We start from the raw sequence: 18,934 nt of genomic DNA, 5'->3' as shown, positions 1-18,934 counted from the left end.
CTACCACTAAGGACTTCAGTGGGAGGCAAGAAACAAACTTGTGTTGGGTCAAGCCACCAAAACACTGCAGAAACTAGGATGACCAATATATCAGGTAATGTAGGATGCTCTGGACGATGTTAAGCTCTCAGTACCTGTTGCTAGTGGTATCTTTAACCGTAGGGCACAAATGCCGCCATTTCTTCTAGCAGCCCCAGAACCAAGAATGAATGGGAAGAATTCAGACTTCTTGTCAGACTCATATATCTTCCGCTCTTTGAACATCTGTTTTGTTTTGTTTTGTTTTTTTCCATGTAGAAACCAGTTTTCTCTGTTTCTGTCTAAACATAAATAGAAGAGAACTACCCCACAACTCATACATTTATATTTCCTCCAATCAAGAGACAAGTTCAGACACTGGTTATCTCTCAGTCCTATTCTAAATCCCCAGAAGAGGGGATGTTATTCGCTTGGCTTGGGTCAGGTGTCCATTCATAGTCCAATAATATGGTCACTGGGGGAGGGTCCTGTCACACTCCAGCCCCTATCCTGATTGGGGCAGGCTGTCACCCAAGAACAGTCTCCAGCAGATTGCACAAGACAGGCACTGCAGAATGACTCTGGTGGTTGGGGTATGGGTTCGGAGATCCAAAATATTAATGGCATAAATAAGAGAAAACAGAGGCACCTGGGTGGCTTAGTCAGTTGAGCGACCAACTTTGGTTCAGGTCATGATCTCATGGTTTGTGAGTTTGAGCCCCACGTCGGGCTCTGTGCTGACAGCTCTGAGCCTGGAACCTGCTTCTGATTCTGTGTCTCCCTCTCTCTCTGCCCTTCGCTCACTCATGCTCTGTCTCTCTCTGTCTCAGAAATAAATAAACATTTAAAAAAATTATTTTTTAAAAACAAGAGAAAACAGTCTTTTTCTATCCCTTGAAAGGCTTTTACAGGCATTTAAGAATTTATATAGTGGGTATAATGAGTTGAATAGTGTCTCCCAAAAATTCATGTCCACATGAGACCTCAGAATGTGATCTTATTTGGAAATAGAGTCTTTGTGGATATAATTAGTCTTGTAGATGAAATCATCCTTAATTTAAGGTAAGCTCTACATCCAATGATTGGTATCTTCTAAGAAGAGGAGAGGATAGAGGGAGACACACAGAAGAGGAGCCACGTGACAACAGGGCAGAGATTGGAGCAAGGCCACCTCAAACCAAGGAACAGCTGGGACTCTAGATGCTGGAAGAGGCAAGGAAAGATCGATCCTTCCCTAGAGTCTTCAGAGGGACCATGGCCCCGCTAACACCTTGATTTTGGACTTCTAGACCCCAGAACTATGAAAGAATACATTTCTATTGTTTTGAGCCATACAGTTAGTGGTGATTTGTTTTGAGCCACACAATTGGTAATGAATTGTTAGGAAGCTAACACAGTGTTACACGTGGCATCTGGGACCCAGGCTACTTCCAGCTTCCTTTCTACCATCCCTAGGAGGTGGCCCTCATCAGCATGGTCCAAGTGGATCTCCAGTCTTCATATCCACTGAGCATTGGGATGGGAAGGAGGGAAAAAGAAACTCACTCTCTCTTTTAAGGACATATCTTGTAGTACTACCCACCACTTCCATTCCACACCACAAGCCAAGCCTAGCTGCAAAGGAGGTAGGGAAATAGTCTTTACTCTGAGTCAACAAAGGCTCAACTACAATCTAGGTTTCTACTACTAAGGAAGAAGATGAGAAAAGATATTGGTAGACAAAGAACACTTTCTACCTCTGTGTTGAAACATTTCTAAAGGTTTTTGGTTTTTGTTTGTTTGCTTCCTAGCATCTTATTTTGTATTTTATTTTATTATTTAAAGTTTATTTATTCATTTCTGAGAGAGTGTGTGTGAGCAGGAGAGGGGCAGAGAGAGATGGAGAGAGAGAGAGAGAGAGAGAGAGAGAGAGAGAGAATCCCAAGCGGGCTCCATATGCCCAGCACAGAGCCTGATGTGGGACTTGAACTCACGAATCACGAGATCATGACTTGAGCTGAAATCAAAAGTTGGACGTTCAATTGACTGAGCGACCCAAGGGCCCCTCATTTTATATTTTAGCAAAAATATCAGGGACAGGCTTCTGGAAATTTCACTGGATCTGGATGTTGAATTATGGTCAGGGGCCAGAGAAAATCAGTGGGAAAAGCATGCCAGCCCAAGAGGCAGCCTGAGCTAGCACACAGAGACCTTAGCTTAAATTCATCACCTCTTCAGGAAAGCCCTCCCTAGCTCCCCAAATTAGGTTACGTCCCTCTGTCTCACACTCATCGGCCTAAAGTTCTCCTTTGTATCCCTCACTGTGCTTGTTCAAGTCTGTTGACCTTCTAAAGGAGAACACGTTAAGGTCAAAGACTATTCCACCTTGATCACTCGCCATGTCCCCAGCACTTGGTTCAGTACCCAGCATACAGTAGGTGCTTAATAAATATCTGTGATCAAATTAATGCAGGAACTACGGCAGGAGAGTGCACATTTCAGTAGGGTCAGTAAGACATATGACCAATACAGAGGCACATCAAGAAGCGGGCCAGAATGAAGACTAATTAGAGACTAGGGCCAGATTTTGAGAAGAATGGGGTCTGCTACTTTTTTTAAAGTGGAGATTTGCTTTAAGGTAATTCACATGGTAGGGGCACCTGGGTGGCTCTGTTGGTTAAGTGTCTGATTCTCGGTTTTGGCTCAGGTCATGATCTCGTGGTTTGTGAGGTCAAGCCCTGCATAGGACTCTGTGCTGGCAGCATGGAGCCTGCTTGGAATTCTCTCTTTACCTCTCTCTCTGCTCCCTCCCCTGTCTGTCAAAATAAATAAATAAACATTTTTTTTAAGTTAGTATGGTGTAGTATACAGGATTTCCTCTTTTATAATGAAAATAATGATACATACTTGGTAGAATGTTGGGTAGATGCAATGAGATCAGAAAAGGTATCCAGTCTGGCAGCTACTACAAGAGGAGGGAAGGGCTGGGGCATATAAATCAGTTCACTTGTTTACCTGGCAAATATTTGACAAGAGCACTAAGTGAGTCTGTAAGAGAGTCGCTCACCCTGCCTCTCCTCTAGGCTGCACACCAATAGAATCTATGTCCAAGAATCTCTAGCCAAATGGGAAACTAAAAACCAAACTTCATGCAAAGCTCCAGTAAAAGCTAGATTTGAACATGGCCTGAACCTAGGTCTAAGGGGAGATATAGTCCCCCCTCTCTCTCCACTGAACTGAATAGGCAGGGCCCACAGGGCAAGGGTCACTGGACCTACCCACCCAGTTACAGAGGAGGTGATTGAAAAGACAGAATGACAGATTCCCACTTCCCACTTCCCCAAGAGGGTGGCCATGTCAAGGAGTGTTAACCACACAAGAGCGTCCTGTGTGAATTCAGGAAGTAAAAGAAGAGTGGAGCCTGGGGCCCTGCCTTTAAGACCAACTACCACCGCCCCTGCTGTGAGTCAGGCTGGCCACCTCTCCAATTAAGGGAGAGGAGGAGAGTGGTGGGATTCTTTTCTCTGATATTCTCCCCAATGGGGAGAGAAGCAAGAATCTTCTTCCCTGCATCCTGGGTCTCAAGAGGAACTACAGCTGTATCTAGTTCTAAGCTTCCAGGCATTGGAAGTTTGGGGAGGGTGTTCCTAGCTGAAGAAGAGGATGTACAAAGCTATGGAGCCATGAAAGAGCATGGCAAGTCCAGAAAAACAGTCTGTAGTTAAGTTTGTTTAAAGCATAGGGAGTGTGCAGAGAAAGCAACATGAGTATCTGGTCAGGGAGTAGGAATAAGACAGTTTGTCAAGACTTACTAATTTGAAGAAACATATCTGCTATGGGATCGATACTTGTATCCTCCCAAAATTCATATGTTGAAATCCTGACCCCCAATGTGATGGTATTAGTAGGTGGGGTTTTGACAGGTGATTAGGTCACAAGGTGGAGTCCTCATGAAGGAGATTAGTGCCCTGGAATGAGAGGCTCCAGAGAGATCCCCAGCCCTTTCCACCATATGAAGGCACAGTGAAGTCTGTAACCCAGAGGAGGGCCTTCATTCAACCCCGCTGGTGCCCTGATTTAGGACTCCCTGTCTCCACAAATGGGAGAAATAAAATTCTGTGAATTATAAGCTACCCAGCCTGTGGTACTTTATTATAGCAGCCTGGGTGGACTGAGACAGAAATCAAAAATGAAAAACAAACGTCGTATTTATCCATGAAATACCAGAAGCATTCTCATTAACTTAAGGAACAGGACAAGGAAGTCTGTTATTCTTGATATTCAGCATTTTTCTGGAGATTCTAGACAATGCAGTGACCCAATAAAAAAAGAATAGGAGGTGTAACAATTGGAAAAGATAAGACAAACTTATTTACAGATATGACTGCCTTTCTCTTGCTCTATTACAGAAAAAGCTGAATTGGAGACTGCACCGGTCAGCTTGTGCTGCCGTAACAAAATACCAGAGGCTGGTGGCTTCAACAACACAAATTTATTTTCTCAAGTTCTGGAGTCTGGAAGTCCATGTTCAAGGTGTCAGCAGGGATTTTCCTGAGGCCTCTCTCCTTGGGTGCCTTCTCTCTGTGTCCTCACACAGTCTTTTCTCTGTGTGAGCTCATCCCTGGTGTCCCTTACTCTTATGAAGACAGGGCGCGACCCTTATGACTTCATGTACCTTAATTATTTCTTCATGTGCCCAAATACAGTCACACCGAGGATTAGGGCTTCGATGTATGAATTTTGGGGAGACGCAATTCAATTAATAACAGAGACTAAGCTCTAGTCGTTTGAATTGCTAAGGAAAATCAATAAACCGTAAGACCCAGTGGTCATAACTGAGCTTCTGGATATCTTCTCTTCTGAACTGATCTAAGAGAGGGAAGAGAAAGGGAGAGAAACAGAGACAACAATTCAAGCAAGCATGCTAAGCACTCCCTCCCCATTTTGTCTACTTACCCTCGGGAGGAGTGAGTGGGGAAGAAAGAGAGCAGATGTGTTAATCTAACAGTGGTTCTCAAGGCCGGCCGCTCATTAGAATAACCTGGGGAGCTTTACAAAATTGTCAACTCCTGGACCCCACCCGCAGATTTTTTTAGTTAATTGATGTAGGGGAGCCTGGCCTTGGGTACCTTTTAAAATTGAGATATACTTCACATACCATAAAATGTACCTTCTTAAAGTTGCACAGTTATTACTGATATCGAACTCCAGAACATTTTCATCATCCCAAAAAGAAGTCTCAGACCCATCGGCAGTCACTCCTCACTCCTCCTTCCCCCTATCTCTGGCAACTATCACTTTACTTTCTTTCTCTATAGATTTGCCTGTGTGGGACATTCTTATAAATGGAATCATGTAAGATGTGGGCTTCTGTGTCTGGCTTTTTGCATGGACCTGTGTATTTTTTTAAATCTCTCTTTTTGTGCAGCCAGGATTAAACACCATTATACTAACAGAAGTCCTCTCATGGAAACCAGAGAACTTCCAGAGGAATTCCTCTGAACCTCCCTTAGGGTCAGTTCAAAGCAAAAGAGATGCCCCCAGCTCCAGCAGAAAAGCTGGTAAAGGGCTCTGATTGGCCCAACTTGGGTCACATGTTCACCCCTTGGTCAGTCACAGTGGCCAGGGGATAGTCACATGATCACTCCTTTGAACTTTAGGCTAAAAACAATGGGGAGTTGCCATAGGATTTTACATAGGAGAGGACATAATCATATTTAGAAACATTTACTTGCCCTAGCCGTTTGAATTGCTAAGGAAAATCAATAAACTGTAAGACCCAGTATATTAAGAGTCTCATGCAATGATGCCACTAATAAAAAAAGGTATTCTGTTATGATGTGAATGTTTGTGTCCCCCCAGAACTCATATGTTGAAGCCCTAACCCCCCCTACCATATGATGATATTTGGGGGTGGGGCCTTGGGGAGGTAATAAGGTTTAGATGAGGTCATAAAGGTGGGGCCCCCATGATGGGATTAATGTCCTTATAAGAAGAGGAAGAGAGCTCAGGGCTACTCTCCACCATGTGAGAACGTAGCAAGAAGGGAATTGTCTGCAAGCCAGGAAGAAAGTCTTCATGTAACGCAGCTATGCTGGCACCCCGTGCTTGGACTTTCCAGCCTCCAGAACTATAAGAAGTAAGTTTTTATTGGTTAATCCACAGTATTTTGTTATGGCAGCTTAACCTGGCTAAGATATTCTCTAAACCCAATTACCAATATATAGAAAATGCAGAAGCCAGGATCTAGTTCAATGACACCAGGGGATGCAATCAATAAAAACCCAGGCAAGCAAACTCTACAGGACAGACAACATGTTTCTGTTTTTCTTTCTGTAAATAAACTGCAAGGAAAAGAAAGAGATGAGAGAACCAACAGAGTAAAAGACGTTTAAAGACACAGCAATCAATTACAATGTATGCACCTGATTTAGGTCCCAAGTTTTAAAAAAATGTATGACATTTATGAGACAATTGGAAATCTGATCAGTAGATATTTAATGATGTAAAGAATTATGAATTCTTTTTAGGTGTGCTAATGGTATTTTTAAAAATCTCTACCTTTTATAAATTCATACTGAAATATTTATGAATGAAAGGATAGGATATATGGGCTTTGCTTCAAAATATTATGTGAGAGGGGAGTGGGCTGGGATAGGGATAGGGCAGGCCTAGCCTCGGTTGCTGGTTGTTGGGGCTAGAGGGGTGGGAACTTAAGAACATTATAATCTGTCTCCTTTAGGGGTGCCTGGGTGGCTCAATTGGTTAAGCATCCTACTCTTGATTTAGGCTCAGGTCATGATCTCACAGTTTGTGAGTTTGGGCCCCGCGTTGTGCTCTGAGCTGATGGCACAGAGCCTGCTTGGGATTCTCTCTCTCCCCTTCTCTTGGCCCTTTCCTTGCTTGCACTCTCTGTCTCTTTCTCAAAATAAATAGAGAAACTAAAAATAATAATAATCTGTCTCCTTTAGTGTATGTTAAAAATTATTCACAGCAAGAAGTTAAAAAGGCAACAAATATAGTTATATTAAACCTGTCTTGGGGCCCCTGGGTGGCTCAGTGTGTTAAGCATCCAATTCTTGACTTTGGCTCAGGTCATGATCTTGCAGATTGTGGGTTCGAGCCCCACATTGGGCTCTGCACTGGCATCGGGGAGCCTGCTTGGGATTCTCTGTCCCCTTTCTCTCTGCCTGTCTCCCACTTGTTCTCTCTCTCTCTCTCAAAAATAAACAAACTTAAAATATTTTTTAATGTTTATTTATTTTTGAGACAGAGAGATAGCACGTGAACAGTGGAGGGGCAGAGAGAGGGGGGGACACAGAATCCAAAGCAGGCTCCAGGCTCTGAGCTGTCAGCAAAGAGCCGGATGCAGGGCTTGAACCTACGAACTGTGAGATCATGACCTGAGCCGAAGTCGGACACTGAACTGACTGAGCCACCTAGGTGCCCCCAAGATAAGCAAGCTTTAAAAAAAAGATAAAGCTGTCATGCCTTCATTGTTTGGTAGTGATTTGGGTCTTTGTGTGTACATAAAAATATTAAAACTATATTTCCTTTAAAAAGGAGGAAGGAGGAGCACCTGGCTAGCTCAGTTGGTAGACCATGTGACTCGACCAAAAGGGGTCGTGAGTTCAAGCCCCACTTTGGGCGTTGAGCTTACTTAAAAATAAATAAACAAAAAAAAAGGAGGAAAGAAAAGAATACTCAGGCCATCGTGGGGTAACTGGATTAGGGTTTGAAAAAATGAAAGTACAGAGCCCAGTTAGGAGGCTGTTTGAAGGACCCAGGAATGATAGTGATGGCAGGAAGGAGAAAGAAAAGATGGATACTTAGGAAGTGGACCACTGGGTGTTGGGTCTATTAAAAGCTTATTATCAATTCTTTTGTGTTGTTGTTTGGATGTGGAGAGTGATGGAGAGATGGGCATTGGATATGGTGTCCAGTTTCTGGCTCAGGCAAGTGGGTGGCGCCATCGGCAGAAGTAGAAAACAACAGAGGAGGATGAAGTTTGAGGAAGAAGGTGGTGAGTTCAAATGTACACAAAATGACTTTGCCGTTTCTGTTGGGGCATTCAGGTGGAGCTGTCCAGTTGGTGAAAGGGTCTGGGCGGAGGTCAGGCAGACATATAAAGTTAGAACCTATTAGGACGGAGCAGGTGACCGTGAACATGCAGGAGAACGAGATGGCCTGGAGAGCGACTAGAAAGGAAGAGAGGACTCTGGAGAGGAAAGGAAAATATGGGCCCAGAGGAAGGCCTGCTTTGAGAGGAGAGGTAGAGAAACAGGAGCCCACAAGACAGGCAGGAAGGAAGCAGACAGAAAAGCAGGAAGAGAACTAAGACGAGTGTATATTTCATGCAAGTCATAGACAAAGGAGCAGGAGAAGGGTCAATCATTTCAAAAGCTGCTGAACATTCATATACAGAAATAAATGAAACTATCTATTGGATTCAACAACAAAGACGTTGTTTATGACTCAGTGAGAGCAGCTTCCAGGCTGCCAAGCACATAAACCAATTGCCTTGGGTTAAAGAGTGAATGGGAGGAAAACAAAGATGCTTCTCACTGACTGCTCTTCTCTCCACAGTCCCTTCTAAGGGAGGTTGCTCTGTCCATGATCCTGTGGCCCTGAAATAGCTGTATCCTATAATATGAGGCCAGTGACCTATGACTTGTCTCCTCAAGTAGGAAATTACCAGGCTAATTAAGTTCCATCTCTCTCAGGCCTCTGTTGACAGTGGGAGCTGAAGATCCTGAGGTTGACTGGCATTGGAGTGGGCATTATGGGATGAGATGAGAAGTAGAGAGAGGGGGGAAATGGAAGGATGTCCAGAGAGAAACAGAGAAGGAGAGGAAAAGGAGGGGAGGGAAGGGGAGATGAGGAATACCTGATCCTGATGGGCTGACAGTCCCCATTCCAAGTTTCTATGAGGCCATCTCTAGACTTGCACATGCTTTCCAACGTGTCCCTGCAATAGGCAGTTCCCTTGAGCCAGCCAGATGTGTCTCTACTCCCAAGAAACTTGAGCAAAACAGGAAGTAAGAAAGCAGAGGTGGTGAGTGTAGACAACTCCTTTAAGAAATTTGGTTTTGTGAGGGAGGATAACTAAATGGAGTGCTGAGAGTAAGTTTAATGCTCCTGGGAAAATCAAGAGACACGGAAGTTAAACACGTAAGAGAGCTGAGATAATGGTTAAAGCAGGATCTCAGAAGAGGCAGGTGGTGAGATCATCCTCAAACAGAGCCCCTCAGCTCGGTGTCCTCAGCACCAATGATGGAGCTCTGTGCACCAGCCCCCACCCCCACCCCTGCCCAGGACAGGGTGGGTCTCCTCTGCCTTTCTGCCCATGCCTGCCTGGTAAGAGGGGAGCCACAATGACCCTGTTGCTCTGCCTTAGTCCGAGGTACCATTCTATCAGGCCTTTAGCAGCTTGGGTTCGATGTATAAAATATGTCAAATGCCTCACAGACTTGCTAAGTCACTGCCTGCAGGCACTGAACTGCTGTATAGGATTGCTTACCATTGGACTTAAGGAGCACCTGGCTCTAATACAGAGCTTCAAAGACAGAGTGCCATATTCTGGCTGTTTCTAGCTGTATCAGTCAATCCTCTGTGCTCTATGATACAGCTTACTCAAACTTTATAAACACTGCTTTTGACAGATGAGCCAGGGAGCAAATAGCAATGGTCATCTGCGTATGTATTAAACATGGAGTGAGGAATTGATGCTAAGGAAATTGCCCCTCTCTTTATTTATTCAGATGACAAAGGAAACCCGTAGTTTTTCCAAAAAGTTGAAAGAGTACTGAAATGTCGGACTTGCAAAGTAAGTTTTCTGTATTTTGTTTCCAGAGAAAATGTCTATTTTTTTAGCTTCTTTTTTTTTATTTAATTTTTTATTTTATAAAATTAACATCCCAATTAGTTATCATCTAGTGCAACAACGATTTCAGGAGTAGATTCCTTAATGCCCCTTCCCCATTTAGCCCATCCCCCCTCCCCCCACCAGCAACCCTCAGTTTGTTCTCCATATGTATGAGTCTCTTCTGTTTTGTCCCCCTCCCTGTTTTTATATTCTTTTTGTTTCCCTTCCCTTATGTTCATCTGTTTTGTCTCTTAAAGTCCTCATAGGAGTGAAGTCATATGATTTTTGTCTTTCTCTGACTGACTAATTTCACTTAGCAGAATACCCTCCAGTTCCATCCACGTAGTTGCAAATGGAAAATGTCTATTTATACTATGACCTATGTTTCCCAGACCTGAGAGGACTAACATAAGATATATACATAAATGCAACCTAAATGCTATCATTCAGCTTCTCTTCTACAGCTTGCCTTTTCTTTCTTTCTTTCTTTCTTTCTTTCTTTCTTTCTTTCTTTCTTTTTTTAATGCTTATTTCTTTTTGAGAGAGAGACAGAGTGCGAGTGGCAGAGGAACAGAGAGAGAGGAAGACACAGAACCTGAAGCAGGCTTCAGGTTCTGAGCTGTCAGCACGGAGCCCACGCAGGGCTCGAACTCACGAGTTGTGAGATCATGACCTGAGCCGAAGTCAGATGCTTAACCGACTGAGCCACTCAGGTTCCCCTACAGCTTGCCTTTTCATTGAACAATACTCAAAGCTGAATATAAGGCCAAATAATTTTGTAGAGTACATATGCATAGAAAAAAATAATAAAAGGAAATATAATGCTAATAGCAATTAACCCAGGGTGTTAACCGTACGGAAAATATTTTTCTTTATATATATTTTTTTGTATTCTAAATTTTTTTCAATGGAAATACATTACTTCTAAAATCAGAATATATATATATATATATATATATATATATATATATACACATACCTACAGTAAAACTTTGGTTTGTGAGCATAATTCATTCCAGACACATGGTTGTAACCCAAGCACTTATATATCAAAGCGAATTTCCCCATAAGAAATAATGGAAACTCAGATGATTCATTCCATAACCCAAAAATATTCCTATAAAAATGATTATGACAGGGTAAAATAATACAAATTAATAAAGAAAACACAAAATTTAAAAAAATAAACAAATTCACCTGCCCTTACCTTTGAAAACCTTCGTGGCTGCTGTGAGGGAGACAAGAGAGAGGAGGGTTAGTGTATAGGATGACTTTCACTATCACCAATGGAATCACTGCTATCTGTTGGCTCAATGGAATGTTTTTCTTTTTGTGCAACTTTAACAAGGAACCTATCCAATGACACTTGCTTTCGTCTCCTTCTGAGGAGTTCATGGAAATGTGACATTGCGTTGGTGACCACCCACAATTCTGCAGGGAGAGAGAGAGAACCATTGGCTGAATTGTGATCATGTGACATTTGGCGGCCACCACTGCAGGTGGCACTACTCGTCTCACAAGACAGAGCTTATTTATCAAGTTAAAATTTATCAGAAATGTTTGCTTGTCAGGGCACCTGGGTGGCTCAGTCCGTTAGGCATCCGACTTCAGCCCAGGTCATGATCTCACGGTTTGTGAGTTCGAGCCCCGAGTCGGGCTCCGTGCTGGCAGCTCAGAGCCTGGAGCCCATTTCAGATTCTGTGTCTTCCTCTCTCTCTGCCCCTCCCCCACCTGCACTCTGTCTCTCTTTCTCTCTCAAAAATAAATAAACATTTAAAAAAAAAGTAAAAAAAAAAAGTTTGCTTGTCTTGCGGAACACTCACAGAACAAGTTACTCACAATCGAAGGTTTTACTGTGCTCTGTGTCCTAGCTTTTCCAGACAGCTCGCCAGGGAACTTCTTCTCATCAGGCCCTTAAATTACTTCTTTCTTTTTCAATCTGACCTACTAGATCAGCCCAAAGGAACATGGGGGGATGGACTGAGTCTTGTTTGCTGATGGACATCTGGCTCTTAGCCCGGTGCCTGGTATAGAGTAGGCTCTCAGTCACTGTCGAATAAAATTTTCCCTGAATACTCTTCATACTTTTCCCCCTGCAGGCTTTTTTGTTCATGTTAACCCTGTTCCCCCAGAAGATGCTCAACGTCTTAACTAGATTCCTCTAATCTACTGTCCTCTCTCTCCATGAACCACTCATAAGAGTCCCGATTACATCTGTATCTTATCAGCAAATTATGTTCTGCCAGGCATTGCCCCAGCACACTGTATTCAAACTACTGCTTTACTTTTTTTATTGCCAATCACCCCCTCCCCCCTTCTAGGTTGAAAGGAGCTCCCTGAAGGCAAAGGATACGTCTTATCCAGCTCTTACCCCAATATTACCCTCTCTGTGTCTTAGCCACAATTAGAATAATGTCTGGGGTGCCTGGGTGGCTCAGTTGGTTGAGCGTCTGACTTCAGCTCAGGTCATGATCTTGCTGGGTTTGTGAGTTTGAGCCCTGCGTCAGGCTCTGTGCTAACAGCTCAGAGCCTGGAGCCTCCTTCAGATTCTGTCTCCTCCTCTCTCTGCCCCTTCCATGCTCGTGCTCTGTCTCTCTCTGTCTCTCAATAATAAATAACCGTTAAAAAAATTAAAAAAAAAAAAAAAAGAATGTCTGCCATGTAGCAGGTATCAATAATGTAGGCCCCTTTTCTTTGTGCCAGAGTACTTCCTGCCAAAATATCAAGGGGAGAGTGGAGACAGAAATCAGATATTCAGTCCTACTTTCTCCCAATTCGGTGACTGCCCTCAGATATTGGACTCTTTGAGTCTGGTGATACCTGGTGGTACCTTAATGGGAGGAGCGGGAGAGGACTTCGGCTGTTGGAGACACCTCCCAGTTGATTAGAAAGTGCTTACCACCTGCCTTTTGCCTGCCTTACTGGTCTTTTCTGACCCAAACATGACTGAGCTATGATGGAGGCAGCCGGTATAATCTTTAGAGGAAGGAACAAAAAAGAAACATCTGTACGAATGCCACAAACTTGTGCCACCCATAGAAAAGAGGTCTTATAACACTAGGCCTCCGGAAAGAGGGGGCCCACGGAGACATTCCTTTTCTCCCCATCTCTGTACATCTCCCCACAACGCCCCTATTATTGCTACGCCCACTTCTGATGTGTGGGTTTTTTCCATACTATCAAGCAATTCTCCCACAGCGGCTGGCTGTCCTACAATTCGAGTCAATTCTGAAACTACTGACCTGGAGAGGGCGTCAGATTCCACAGGTCAAGGGATTCAGTCCTACAAGACTGCCTTCACCACCTGCCCCCACCCTTCTAATACCAATCACAAGTCCAGATAATCAACTGTGCTTCTGGCCAAGAGGCTATAGATTGGAGGTTCCCGTGACCCCTCCTTGGGTTCAATTCATTTGCTAGAGTGGCTCACAGAGCTCAGAGACTTAACATTTTACTTACTAGATTACTGGCTTATTATAAAAGGATATAACTCAGAAATAGCCAGATGGAAGAGATACATAGTAGAAGGTATGGGGAAAGGGCACAGAGCTTCTGTGCACTCTCCAAGTGCAACACTCTCCCCAAATCTCCACATGTTCACCAACTGGGAAGCTCCCCAGACCGCTTCCTTTTGGGTTTTCATGGAGGCTTCCTTAGGTAGGCATGACCAATTAAATCACTAGCCATTGGTGACTCAATGCAGTCTCCAGCTCCTCTCCCCTCCCTAGAGGGGTGGGAGCAGGTCCAAAAGTTCCACCTCCTTTATCACATGGTTGGTTCCTCTGTTGGCCAGTCCCCATCCTTAGGTGAACTAAGGCTTTCCAAAAGTCACCTCATTCACATGACAAAAGACACCTTTTCTTCTTAACACTTAGAAAGTTACAAGTGTTTAAGAACTAACTGTGCCAGGAACAGAGTCCAAGACCAAATATGTATTTATTATAAATCACAATATCATTGCCTTTTCTCGCGGAATCCCCTCTTTCATCTAGACCTGATACCCTTGCCAGAGACTCCCCCTCTTCACAGTTGAAGGCTGTTGTCCAGATCTGGTTGATTTGTTTTTTTGTTTTGTTTTGTTTTGTTTTTCTGGCTTAGTCTATCACTTCCTGAGAAATGTGTCCTAAAATCTCCCACTATGATTGTGGGTTTGTCTTTTTATGTTTGTCAACTTTATCATCGCTTAAGAAGTTATTTATTTATTTATTTATTTATTTGGTGCTGGATATCATGAATGAAAAACTATGGATATAATCTGAGGTGATAAAATTTTATTTTGCTTCTGCCCAGGCAGTCTGGGCAGGTACCCTTAAACTTGAGTTTGTTTGTTTGTTTGCTTGCTTGTTTGTTTGTTTTGTTTTGTTTTTAGACAGAAAGTGTGAGCAGGGGAGAAGGGCAGAGGGGGAGAGAGAGAGAGAGAGAGAGAGACTGTCTCAAGCAGGCTCCATGCTCAGCTCAGAGCCCAATGTGGGGCTTGATCCCATGACTCTGGGATCATGACCAGAACCAAAATCAAGAGTCAGACACTCAACCGACTGAGCCACCCCAGCAAACTCTGGTTTTAAAACAGGGGCAATTTGGGGCGCCTGGGTGGCTCAGTTGGTTAAGTGATGACTCTTGATTTCAGCTCAGCTCACGATCTCATGGTTCATGGGTTCAAGCCCCACGTCGGGCTCTGCGCGGACGATACAGAGCCTGCTTGGGATTCTCTCTCTCTTCCCCCTCTTTCTGTCCCTCCCCCACTTGTGCGTGTGCTCTCAAAATAAATCAACCTAAACAATTCTAAACAAACAAACGGAGGCAGTTTTGCCCCCAGGAAACATTTGGCAATATCTGGAGACAATTTGGGTTGTCTGAACTTGGTACGTATGTGGGGGTGCCACTGGGTAGAGGCCAGGGATGCTGCTAAACATTCTACAGTGCATGGGGTGGGACATTCCCCACAACAGAGAATTAGCTGGCACAAAATGACAATAGCACTGAAGTTGAATAATCAGTAAAAATAATAATAACAATAATGATCAAAAATTGAGCTGATTGGAAATGGGGCTTCAATCTTTGTGAGGGTTTTTCTATCATCACCTCTTCCTCTTGGGACGAAAGGTGAAAGCCTGAAGGGTTTACCTAGCCTCCTCCCGCTTGGTGTTCCTGAACTCTAATTTTTGTCTCTTTAGCATAAAACGTTGGAAGCATTTCTACCTCTTGAGAATGGGCAAATGCCTCAAAGCTAATCTCTCTGCTAACCCTTCTCTCCAGGATCTTGGCCCTCAAACCCTCACCACCATGGTAGCTCATTTTCAAAGACACATCTTATATGATTCATCCAGTTTTTCTAGCTGTTCTTGATAGGAGGGTTGGCCTGCCAATCTACCTCACTGGAAGCACCTCTCTCTACAGAAAGAAGTTGTTCTCACTCTGTCTCGCATGTTTCAAATGCAGGCTTTAGGCTTTACCACAATGTTGTTTCTTCTCTGCCCACACTTTGTTCATTCTCCCTAGAGGGAGGCAGCTCCAGTCCTAAGATGGGGCAAGATGGTGGGTGGGTGCTCTGATTTCCTGTAATTGCTGCCACCAGCATGAGCTATGGGAGACAGCTAGTAGTGGTGGTGTTATCGGGGGTGAGGGGGGCTCTTTCTTACTAATTATCTAAGAAACAAACATGTCTCGTTAATTTTTCCATTCTCATACAAGGGTAAAATAGTCCAGTCTCATAGAAGGAAATCCTATTTTTTCCTGTCAACATTATCTTGACCCCACTCCTTATGAAAGAATAAACTTGGCATTAAAGTGCTTGAGAACATTTGCCTTTCCCCCTAAAGTCTGGCTTCCATTGCTAGAAAACCAACCCAATGGTGACTGGGCCAGATCTCAGGTGGGTGCAGTCAGTTTCCATTTTTTGAATGGAATGTTAATCAGATTGTGAATTTGATTATCTCTGATTCGCAAATCTCCCCAATTTTAGAAAAGGGGGGGTCATTCATTCATGGAACGAAAGAGTGAATGAATGCACATATGTGCTCTAATCTTTAGATCAGCACCTCATCCCTGTACTTTCTTCCTTAAATTTGGTTTTCAAATAAGGCCTTAGTCTTTGTTAGGGTATCATTCGTATTATAAGAAATAAAAAATAATTAAAGTGGTAATTCATTCCAAAATGGAGACCCCAATCATAGAAATGACTTCCAGAGAAAGTGGGCAAGGTTCCTCTGGGGGGGAGGGGGGGAGGGGGCGGTGGGGGGGCGGTGGAGAGGGTAAAAATGGAAGGCATAGTCACCCGTCGCCCCCTACTGGTCAAGAGGGGCTACCTCACCTCAGATTTTAATAATTTGTGTGGTTGAATTCTGTTTAAGAATTACAGAACTGAAGCAGAATTTTGTGAGTCCAAGGGGAAGTGGCTTGCTAAAACACACAGTGAGTTACCGGAGGTGGGGGGCTGTGTGTGTGCTGGGGGTGAAGAGCCAGGATCTGAGGACTCCAGGGGCCAATTTAACAGCCACAGTCCACCGAGACCAGAGGCTGCATAGTCTTAACCTGTACCGTAAATTAATTCCCCCCACCCCCACCCCGCTCCCGCCCCCAGTGATTTCAAAACTTTAAATAGCTTTGGTAAAGCCTTAGCTATAAAGAAAGGTTTTTGAGTTTCATATTACAATGTATCACCAAAAAATCGCATTAATCCAAAATCAACCACTTCAGCCCCATATTTTGTACTAATTAATAAATTATTCTTGGGACCCACTTCCTCCCTTTCTACCTATCCTCTCCTGTCCTCTCTCTCTCTCTCTCTCCTGTCATTCTAAGAAAATTTATCCTTAAAACCGTTCATGAAATAATTATGAAATATCTTTTTTTTAAGTTTACTTATTTATTTTGAGAGCCAGAGTGTGAGCGTGTATGCACTCCTAAGTGAGTGAGGGAGGGGTAGAGAGAGAGGGAGAGAGAGAATCCCAAGCAGGTTCTGAGTTGTCAGCACAGACCCTGACGTGAGGCTTGATCTCACGAACTATGAGATCATGACCTGAGTGGAAACCAAGCATCAGTCGCTTAACTGAGCCACCCAGGCGCCCCATGAAGTGTCATTTTATTTTTAAAGTATATATTTTCTGATATGTTGATCATTAGGGTGCAATGTAATGAACAAAAACTCAAAATGGAAGAGTTACCATAGTTTTAATATTTTTAAATCCTGAGGGTTTAAACATGTTTTTAGATAATGATCTTTTTTGTCTGAAAGAACTTTATGATCCAATAATTTGTCAAAATTATCTCCAAAAATGTTAATATAACTAGATACTTGTTGGGAGAAATTTCTAAATGACGCCAGCTGTTTCTATGTCAGAGGGTAGGCCCAAAGCCATCTCAGAACTTTCATTATTCAGGTAAGAATCTTTGGGTGGATTCTTTTGATTATGAAAATGTAGGGCAAGTAGGCCTTCGTTGCCCTGAGTGGAAAGTGGTAGAAAGCTTTTTAAAGAGTTGAGGAAGCCTGCCCCTACCCTTCATACCTCTTGCCACATAAATCTGGTTGCCAGGGAGAAAGAGTGGAAAAGTGTCCAACAGTCATGGAACCTTCTGGAGGCAAAATCTCCAGATCCCAGCCCTTTCTCTCTGAGATTCAAAGATCAGAAAAGCTGTTTGGGATAGATGTAAGGTCACTGACAGAAAGGAATACCGAAGCACACCCTGCCCAGCCCAAGGAAACTCTATGGGAGAAATCCAAAATGGAGACCAGGGGGTTGGGGTGTGAGGATGGGAGGCTGGAAGGGAGCCGAGTGAGGGTTTATGGGAGGTCATACTTGGAGGCCACAGGTAAAAATTGGTTGACAGTATTTGGTTGTGTTCTGTTAAAGTTGACTTAGACTCTTGTTCAGGTGAAGGTTTCAGAAGAGTCTTGTTATGGTGACCAGTACCTCCTCAGCATCACACATAGAGGGGATGTAAAAGGTCAACGTGCCGCCCAGTGAAGGGCTTCTCAGGGCCCCTCCTGGTTTTGCCACTTGACTGATAACATGGATTTATAGACTCCACTCTTACCCCTACATCTTTTACACATCTTATTCCCCCTCTGAGCAGCCATATTGTTTACGCTAAGTAAACTGTTTACGTGCTTATACTAACAGGTATGTGAGTTTGCAATTCAATGAACTGGAAAGGTCCATATCCGTTCCTCCTGGGCCTCGAGCCTGGGAGGAGTCTTCATGAAGATCACATGCTGGTTCTTGCACAGGGTAAGTCAAGGAGGAAGCTCTGGATCCAACTGCTGGGTGTATCGTTGTGATCCAAGAAATCTTTGAACTTGATGCCTGGAGCAGCCTTAAGTGGAGGCCTTAGGGATCCAGGCCAGGTCTCTGCAAAAGGAGCAAGTGTCTATCCAACAAGGAAAGGCCCCCTTTCAACAGCAAACCTGAGGGTACCTCTGAGGCACTAGCTGGTGAACAAATCACGCCTCCTGTTCTCTCTGTCTCCCTGCACCTGTAGCAGGATTGACTCCCACTGACCTGAGTGAGTACACCCCTGAGGTCCTTGGACAACTCAGGGAGGAAGGAAGAAAACCCTGGTCTTTGGTCCTCAGACCTCCAGGTACCGGGGCTCAGATCCCCTCCTATGCCTCTTGACCCCTCAGGCCCCCAGTAGCAGTCCCTGGGACTCCCCAGTTAAAAAAAAAAAAAAGAAGACCCTAGACTTCCTGCTTCTAAGAGGATGCAGGCACTCAAGCAACTACTTGGAAAAATTAGAACTGACTCTTGTAGCCCCAAAGTGTTGGTTGAAGCAGATCAAACTAGTTACAAGGTCTCCTCTAAGTTGCCTCATTTCAAGACCCAAGAAAAGCAATACCTATTTCTTTCTCAGTCCACTGCCCTCTTCACGCACATGGCCCTGGGACTTGGATGAAGCTGGTACCACCCTCAAGTACTGCGTCTTCAGGAAATCATGTTGTTCAGACCTCTTCTCTTTCCCAGAGACTCTGCGGCAGGGATGGGCGTTCAGTAGCCGTGTGCTGAACTGTGTTTCTCTGCTTCATCACTCTGGCCCTAGCTGATCTGCCCAGTGCAGAGTACCTGGCACGAGGCA

The sequence above is a fragment of the Acinonyx jubatus genome, chromosome D2 (assembly GCF_027475565.1).
Source record: "Acinonyx jubatus isolate Ajub_Pintada_27869175 chromosome D2, VMU_Ajub_asm_v1.0, whole genome shotgun sequence".
Lineage (NCBI taxonomy): Eukaryota > Metazoa > Chordata > Mammalia > Carnivora > Felidae > Acinonyx > Acinonyx jubatus.
Note: the sequence above shows the minus strand (reverse complement) of the source record.